The 7,491-nt window shown below is 49.0% G+C and overlaps 1 protein-coding gene across 4 annotated transcripts in view; it reads left to right on the top strand.

The window, feature by feature from the left end:
* Positions 1-849: 849 nt before the first annotated feature.
* sorbs3 (sorbin and SH3 domain containing 3) overlaps positions 850-7,491 on the top strand; it is an 85,234-nt gene continuing 78,592 nt past the window's right edge. Inside the window, exon 1 of one of the 4 annotated variants that reach the window (XM_072266793.1) lies at positions 850-1,092. The gene's annotated coding sequence lies outside the window, so the exon portion shown is untranslated. The remainder of the gene's footprint in view (positions 1,093-7,491) is intronic. The other 3 variants (XM_072266792.1, XM_072266791.1, XM_072266795.1) reach the window with 3 other exon arrangements.

Genomic DNA, 7,491 nt, shown 5'->3' with positions numbered 1-7,491 from the left:
CTCCAGTCCTCAGCAAGACCCGCCTGAGAGACGGTCAGAGCTTCAGTGCTGGCAGTGAGATCCCGGGGGAAACCACCAACAGTGACTCACTGCTGGACTTACAGATTTTGAGGACAGACTATGGCTGAACTTTGCAACACACCAGATGCTGGAGAAACTCAGTGGGTTGGGCAGCATCTGTGGTGGGAAGAGGAGGGGAGTTGAGGAATAAGGACAACTAAGAACTATTTTCAACAATTCATGGGCTTGGTAGTGGAGCACTTTTAGCACCACGGACCCGAGTTCAGTTCCCACTGCTGTCAGTAAGGAGTTTGTACGTTCTTCTCGTGACTGCAAAGGTTTCCTCCGGGTGCTCTGGTTTCCTCCCACATTCTAAAGGTGTACAGGTTCGGGTTAGTAAGCTGTGGACGTGCTATGTTGTTGTCAGAAGCGTGGCAACACTTGTGACAGAAATGGTGCATTTCACTGTGTGTTTCAATGTACATGTGACAAGTAAAACTGATCCCTCTAAGTTGGTAGGATGAGGGAGCCTCAGCTGTGGTAGGGGGACATGTTGGTCACCTCGGTCCACATGTTGCAGTAGAAGTGGTGGAAGTGCTCGTCACCTCGTCAACGTCAGGAGCCACCCTCTGCAGAGAGCTGGTCCTGGTCCAGTCTGGAAGGGACCCACGAGGAGGCAGGGGTGGAGGAAAATCCCGTCTCAGCTGGTCATGTGGGGCAGGGAGTGAGTTAAAGCCCAACTCAGTGCCCTGTGCCAGAGCTAAATCGGATGCGGAGAACTGCCAAGCTTCTGTGTACAACTGCCACAGAGTGAGTGAGTGAGTCAGTCTCTCTCTCCTCTCTCCCTCTCTCCTCCCTCTCTCTCCTCCCTCTCTCCTCCCTCTCTCTCCTCCCTCCTCTCTCCTCCGCCCCCCCGCCTTTCACACATCACATATACACGCCCCCAGACTGACCTTACTGAGTGACAGAACAGAGCTCCAGTCAAAAGCTGAACTTGCTCGGAGGACTTTAGCCTAAGTGCAGGAGGAATCCACAGATTCAGGACTGGGAAGGCAAACACTCATTGCCTACGAAGGCTTCGCCACAGCGACTGTAAGTCAATATTTTATCCACAATTAAGGGCACAGAGGAAATTTTTTTATGGTTTCCACTGCTGGTCGGGTAATGAATGTGTTTGGCAGGGTCACAACATCCTTATTGCCAGGAATCCGGCAGACTAATGAACAAAATCTGTCCAAGACATGTTAAACTGCAGTGTGTCAAAGTTAGTGTCTGTCACGCTGAGTGTGTTCCTCACACTGTGTGTCTCAGTCACACTGTGTGTGACAGGGTGTGTGTCTGTGACACTGTGTGTGTGATAGGATGTGTCTCAGTCACACTGTAAGTGTGACAGGGTGTGTGTTTGTCACACAGTGTGTGTGACAGGGTGAGTCTCCGTGTTGCTGTGTGTGTGACAGGGTGTGTCTCTGTGACGCTGTGTGTGTGACAGGGTGTGTCTCTGTGTCACTGTGTGTCTGACAGGGTGTGTCTTCATGACACTGTGTGTGAGACAGGGTGTGTGTTTGTCACACTGTGTGTGCGTGTGTGCGTGTGTGTGCGTGTGTGTGTGTGTGTGTGTGCGCGTGTGCCTGTAAGAGATGTCTTCAATCTATGGCACTCGGTAATGCTTCGCGGTTGCTGGCGGTTTGAGTGACTGGCCTGATGGAGATCCTCGGTGTGGAGGGAGGAGAGGGGTAGAGTGGCTGTCGGTCTCACTGACCACTGCATTACATTGGCGCCCCAGTACAAGCACGTGGTTCATTCAGAGTGGGGTTACCGGCATACCAGCCTTCCTCACTCTGGGCACTGGGGGCGGAGGCTGGCTGTTATGTTACAGTTCTATAAGATGTTGTCGAGGCCACATTTATAATATTGTGTTCAGTTTGGATCAGCCTGCTACAGGGAAGACAAGCGGGGATGGAGCTGAGCAAGAGAACTCGACAAGGTGAGAGGGGAGAGACTGAACAGGAACTTGAGGGGCAACTTTTGTTTTACACAGAGGGGGTATCTATGTGAAAAGACTGAGACAATTATTATAATAACTCTCAAAGACATTTGGATTGGAAAGGTTGGACCCGATGCTGGCAAATGAGACCAACCAATGGACACCTTGGCTGGAATGGGCAGTCGGGCTAAAGGGCCCTTTCTGTGATGTGTGGGAGCAAGAAGCCTGGCGATGGGGCGCGAGCCCACGATCGACTTCGTCTCTCGCTGATTAAACTGTCAGGGAAGATTGAAATCATCGAGGCGAGAGCAAAAGATGTTCAGTGTTGTCTACCATCGTCTCACTGACTGCTCTTGGAGGAAGATATCTGTGTCTGACGCTACCTCTCTCTCCCCCACACTCTCCCTCTCACTGACTGCTCCTGGAGGAAGTCCGCTGTATCAAATGCTGTCTCTCTCTCTCTCTCTCTCGTTTCTGTCGGAGGATGGTACCGGAGTCCCGGATCTTGGACAAGGTTTAATCGCTGAGGTTTGTGGGTTGGGCTCTGTGGATCACGTTGTGATGTGTTTCTGGTTTCTGGTCGCTGATTTTTTTGTTGCTAGTTTGGGTGATTTTGATCGGGATAGCCGTAGGTACTGAACAACACAGTGCTGGACTGAGTGGAACTGAATATGCCTGGACACTTGTGATGTCTTTGTGGCTGGTGTTTTGTACTCTATGATTTTTGCTCATTTATTTTGTGTCATTTGTGTGACATGGTCTTTTCTGCGCATTGGGTGTTTGATGTTTTTCTTTGAACGGGTTCCATGGGGTTTCTTTGTTTCGAGGCTGTCTGTGGGAAGATGAACCTCAGAGTTGTATAATGCATAAGGAATGTACTTTGAATCTTTGAGAGCAGTCACCGCTCTGGGTTTATCCTGTTTCTTCTAACCGTTTCTCCAACCCCGCCGCACAATGACACCCCTACTCTGTCCATTGAACAATACAGCATTGAAGCAGTGCTTTCAGCCCATCCAGTCTGTGCTGACCACAAACACCTGTTTACATTAATCCCACACTAATCTTTCTCTCCTCAAGTTCCCATTTCTCTCCCCCCCCACCGAGCAGATTCACCTCCTCACCCACAAACTGTGGGCCAGTTAGCTCACAGACCCTTTCACGCCTAGACCAGAGCACCCTGGGGAAACCCTTGTGGTCACAGGGAGAACATGCGAACTCCACATCGACAGTGCCGGAGGTGGGGATCGAACCTGGCTCCCTGGAATGGTGAGAGAACAGCTGCACTCTAGGGATCACCATGTCACCCACACCAGTGGACCGAGATTTGTGTAAATACTGACCTTACAGGCTGCCTCCTTAAATAGATTCTGCAGATATTTCGGTGTAAAAAACCTCGACCTGCCCCTACACCTCCTCCCTCACCACCAATCTGGGCCCCAAGCGGGTGAGACAACACTTCGTCTGTCTGGTGTTCCACTGTAGTCGTTGCTCCTCGACATCAGTGAGACTCAATGTAGACTGGGGGATGAGCTTCACTGAGACCCCTCACTCTGTCTGCCACGATAGGCGGCTTTCCCCGGTGGCCACTCATTTTAATTCCACATCCCATTCCCGTTCCGACGTGTCGGTCCAAGGCCGTCCCTGTTGTCACAGTGGGGTCACTCTCGGGCTGGAGGAGCAGGACCTCATATTCATCTGGACAGCATCAACATCGATTTCTCCAACTTCTGGTGACATCTCCTCCTTCCCTCTTTGTCCATTCCTCATTCCAGCTCCCCTCTCACCCCTTCTCTTCTCCTCACCTGCCCATCACCTGCTTCCGGTTCCCCTCCTCCTCCCACGGATCCACTCCTCTCTTCCACTGATCACTTCCAGCTTCCTACTTCATCCCTCTCTCCCCCTTCACCTGTCTCCTTCTAGTTTGTCCTCCCTCCCTCTCAGCATCTTCCAATTCTTGCTCCTGCCCAGTCCTGATGGGGGGTCTCAGCCCAAAATACCGACTGTTTATTCCTCTCTTTCAATGCTGCCTGACCTGCTGAGTTCCCCCAGCATTTCGTGTGTGTTTCTCGTTAAGGAGCCTCTCGCAATGACCCCACAGAACCAGGTTCGGCAGCTGCCAATTTCTGGGGAATTATCTTTATCTTTTGCTTCTTTCTGTCCACACCCCTTTGGTGCCTCTCAGCGGGAGGGGGGAGTTAATCACAGTGGGCCCAGCCCACTCCTGAAACTTCCTTCCTCTTCATTCCCAGCTTCAAGCCTGCAACTTTCTCTGAATGTCACTGGATGCGGTTGGTGCCAGAAACTGGAAGTGAGTCATTAATTCCTCGAACCCCATCAGCACGACACTATGTACTAGCTACCAGTCCTAACGTTATCCCTTAAATGAGCATCACCAGGCCATGAGAGGGACAGGGTGCAGTCTAATCCAGGGCAATAGGCACAGGTTATAGACCACAGGATATCAGGGTCAAGGTGCAGAGGTCAGAGCTCAAAGGTCAAGGCTCCCAGGATGGTTTACCAGAGGACAGAGGCTGAACATCTGTGAGTCTGATAATCCACAGCCAAAGACTGTAGACCCAGAAGTGGCCTGTCCTAGGGTTGGGGGCCTGTCTGTGTGAAGAGGATGGGCAGGTGGGAAAAGTTCAAAGCAAATTTATTATCAAAGTACAGATATGTCACCACAGACAACCCTGAGATTCATTTTCCTGTGGGCATACTCAGCAAATCTATAGAATAGTGACTATAACAGGATCAATGAAAGATCAACCAGAGTGCAGAAGACAACAAACTGTGCAAATGCAAATATAAATAAATAGCAATAAATAACGAGAACTTGAAATAACAAGACAGAGCCTTGAAGTGAGATCATTGATTGTGGGAACATCTCAATAATGGGGCAGGAATGTAGTAATCACCTTTTATTCAAGAGCCTGATTGTTTAGTAACTGTTCTTGAACCTGGTGGAGCGAGTCCTGAGACACCTGTACCTTCTACCTGATGGGAGCAGTGAGAAAAGAGCCTGGCCTGTGTTGTGAGGATCCCTGATGATGGATCTGCTTTCCCAAGACAGCGTTTCATGTAGATGCTCTCAATGGTTGGGAGGGCTTTACTGGGCCGAATCCACTACCCTTCATAGGATTTTTTGTTTAAAGGCATTGATGTTTCCGTACCAGGCTGTGATGCTGCCTGCTTTGGAAACTTGCTTATTTACTTACTGCTTGTTACACCGTTGGCGTTTAGGGCAGTAATGAAGGTCCACTATCTCTGGCAGTGGAGATAGTGGAGAGCACACCTATGGCCATCCCCCTCAACAATCAGTACTCCATTTTGAGTGTTGTTGGGGAGGTGGAGACGACCTACCTGGGGGAAGCAACAGTGGCCGTGCCTCTGGCACAGAATCTAGCCCTGTGGCTCATAAGGGTAGGAAACAGAAGAGGATGGCAGCAGTAATAGGGGACTCTGTCAGCGGGACAGATAGATGATCCTGTGGGCACGAAAAAGAAATATGGATGGTAGTTTGCCTCCCAGGTGCCAGGGTCTGTGATGTTTCTGAAGGCATCCACGATATCCTGAAAAGGGAAGGTGAGTAGCCGGAAGCCGTGGTATATTGTATCGTAATGGAAAAAGGGGAACTACAGAGGCATGAGAGAGGAGCTTGCCCAGGAGGATTGGAGGGGAATACCGGCAGGGATGATGGCAGAACAGAGGTGGCTGAAGTTTCTGGGAATAGTTCACCAGGCACAGGATAGATAATTCCCTCAGAAGAAGTTATCAAATGGCAGGGGTCGGCAACCGTGGCTGACGGGAAGTTAAGGACTGCCGAAAAGCCAAGGAAAGGGCATATAATATAGCAAAAGTGAGTGGGAAGTTGGATGATTGGGAAGTTTAAAATCCACAAAAAGCAACTAAAAAGCCATAAGAAGGGAAAATGATGAAATATGAGGGCAAACTAGCCAATAATATAAAGCAGGATAATAAATTTTTTTTCAGTTATATAAAGAGTAAAAGGGAGGTGAGAGTTGATATTGGGCCACTGGAAAATGATGCTGATGAGGTCAATAGTGGGGGTCAAAGAAATGGCAGATCAATTTAATGGGTACTTTGCATCTGTCTTCACTGTGGAAGATACAGACAGTAGTTTCTGTAAAGGGAAATCTTGCCTGACAAATCTGTTAGGACTCTTCGAGGAAGTAACAAGCAGGGAGGCCAAAGGAGAGACAGTGGATGTAATTTACTGGGATTTTCAGAGAGCATTTAATGAGGTGCCACACATGAGGCTGCTTAACAAGATAAAATCCTGTGGCATTACAGGAAAGAGACTGGCATGGATAGAGGAATGGCTGACAGGTGGGAGGTAGGGAGTGGGAATAAAAGGGCCTTTTCTGGTTGGCTGCCAGTGACTAGTGGTGTTCCTCAGGGGTCAGTATTGGGAACGCTAGCTTTCACATTGTTTGTCAATGATTTAGATAATGGAATTGAGGGCTTTGTGGCAAAGGTTGCAGTTGAAACGAAGATAGGTGGAGGGGTAGGTAGTGCTGAGGAAGCAATGTGATTGCAGAAGGACTTAGACAAATTGGAAGAATGGGCAAAAAAGTGGCAGATGGAATACTGTGTGGGGAAATGTATGATAATGCAATTTTGGTAAAAGGAACAAAAGTGCAGACTATTATCTAAATGGGGAGAAAATTCAAACATCCGAGGTGCAAATGGACTTAGGCATCCTCATGCAAGACCCCAGAAGGTTAATTTACAGGTTGAGTCTGTGATGAAGAAGGCAAATGCAATGTTAGAATTCATTTCGAGGGGAATAGAATATAAAAACAAGGAGGTAATGCTGTGCCTTTATAAGACACTAGTCAGGCTGCACTTGGAGTACTGTCTACAGTTTTGGGCACCATATCTCATTAAGGATCTGTTCTCATTGGAGAGAGTCCAGAGAAGGTTCGTGAGGATGATTCTGGGAATGAAGGGATTAACATATGAGGAGTGTTTGGCAGCTTTGGGCCTGTACTCACTGGAATTTAGAAGAATGCGGGGGGGGGGGGGATCTCATTGAAACCTACCGAATACTGAAAGGACTAGATAGGGTGGATGTGGAGAGGATGTTTCCTGTGGTGGGGGTATCCAGAACCAGAGGGCACTGCCTCAAAATTGAGGGGTGACCCTTCAGAAGAGAGTAAGGAGGATTTTTTTAGCCCGCAAGTAGTAAGTCTGTGGAAAGCACGATTACGACCAACTGTGGAGGCCAAGACCGTGGGTATATTTAGAGCGAAAATTGATAGCTTCCTAGTTGGAGAGGGCATCAAAGGATGTGGCAAGAAGGCAGGTGTATGGGGTTGGGTAGGATCTGGGATCAGCCATGATGGAATGGCGGAGCAGATTCGATGGGCTGAATGGCCTAATTCTGCTCTTGTGTGTTATAGTCTTACTGTCTTATAGTTCTCTGGATCTTTGGGGCACACAAGCCCCCCAAACCACGGCAAGGTTGTGGTCCCCTTGGAAGCTGG

Source organism: Mobula birostris, chromosome 8 (genome assembly GCF_030028105.1).
Source record: "Mobula birostris isolate sMobBir1 chromosome 8, sMobBir1.hap1, whole genome shotgun sequence".
NCBI classification, from domain to species: domain Eukaryota; kingdom Metazoa; phylum Chordata; class Chondrichthyes; order Myliobatiformes; family Myliobatidae; genus Mobula; species Mobula birostris.
The sequence above is the reverse complement of the archived record's forward strand: the minus strand, read 5'-3'. Positions and strand labels throughout refer to the sequence as shown.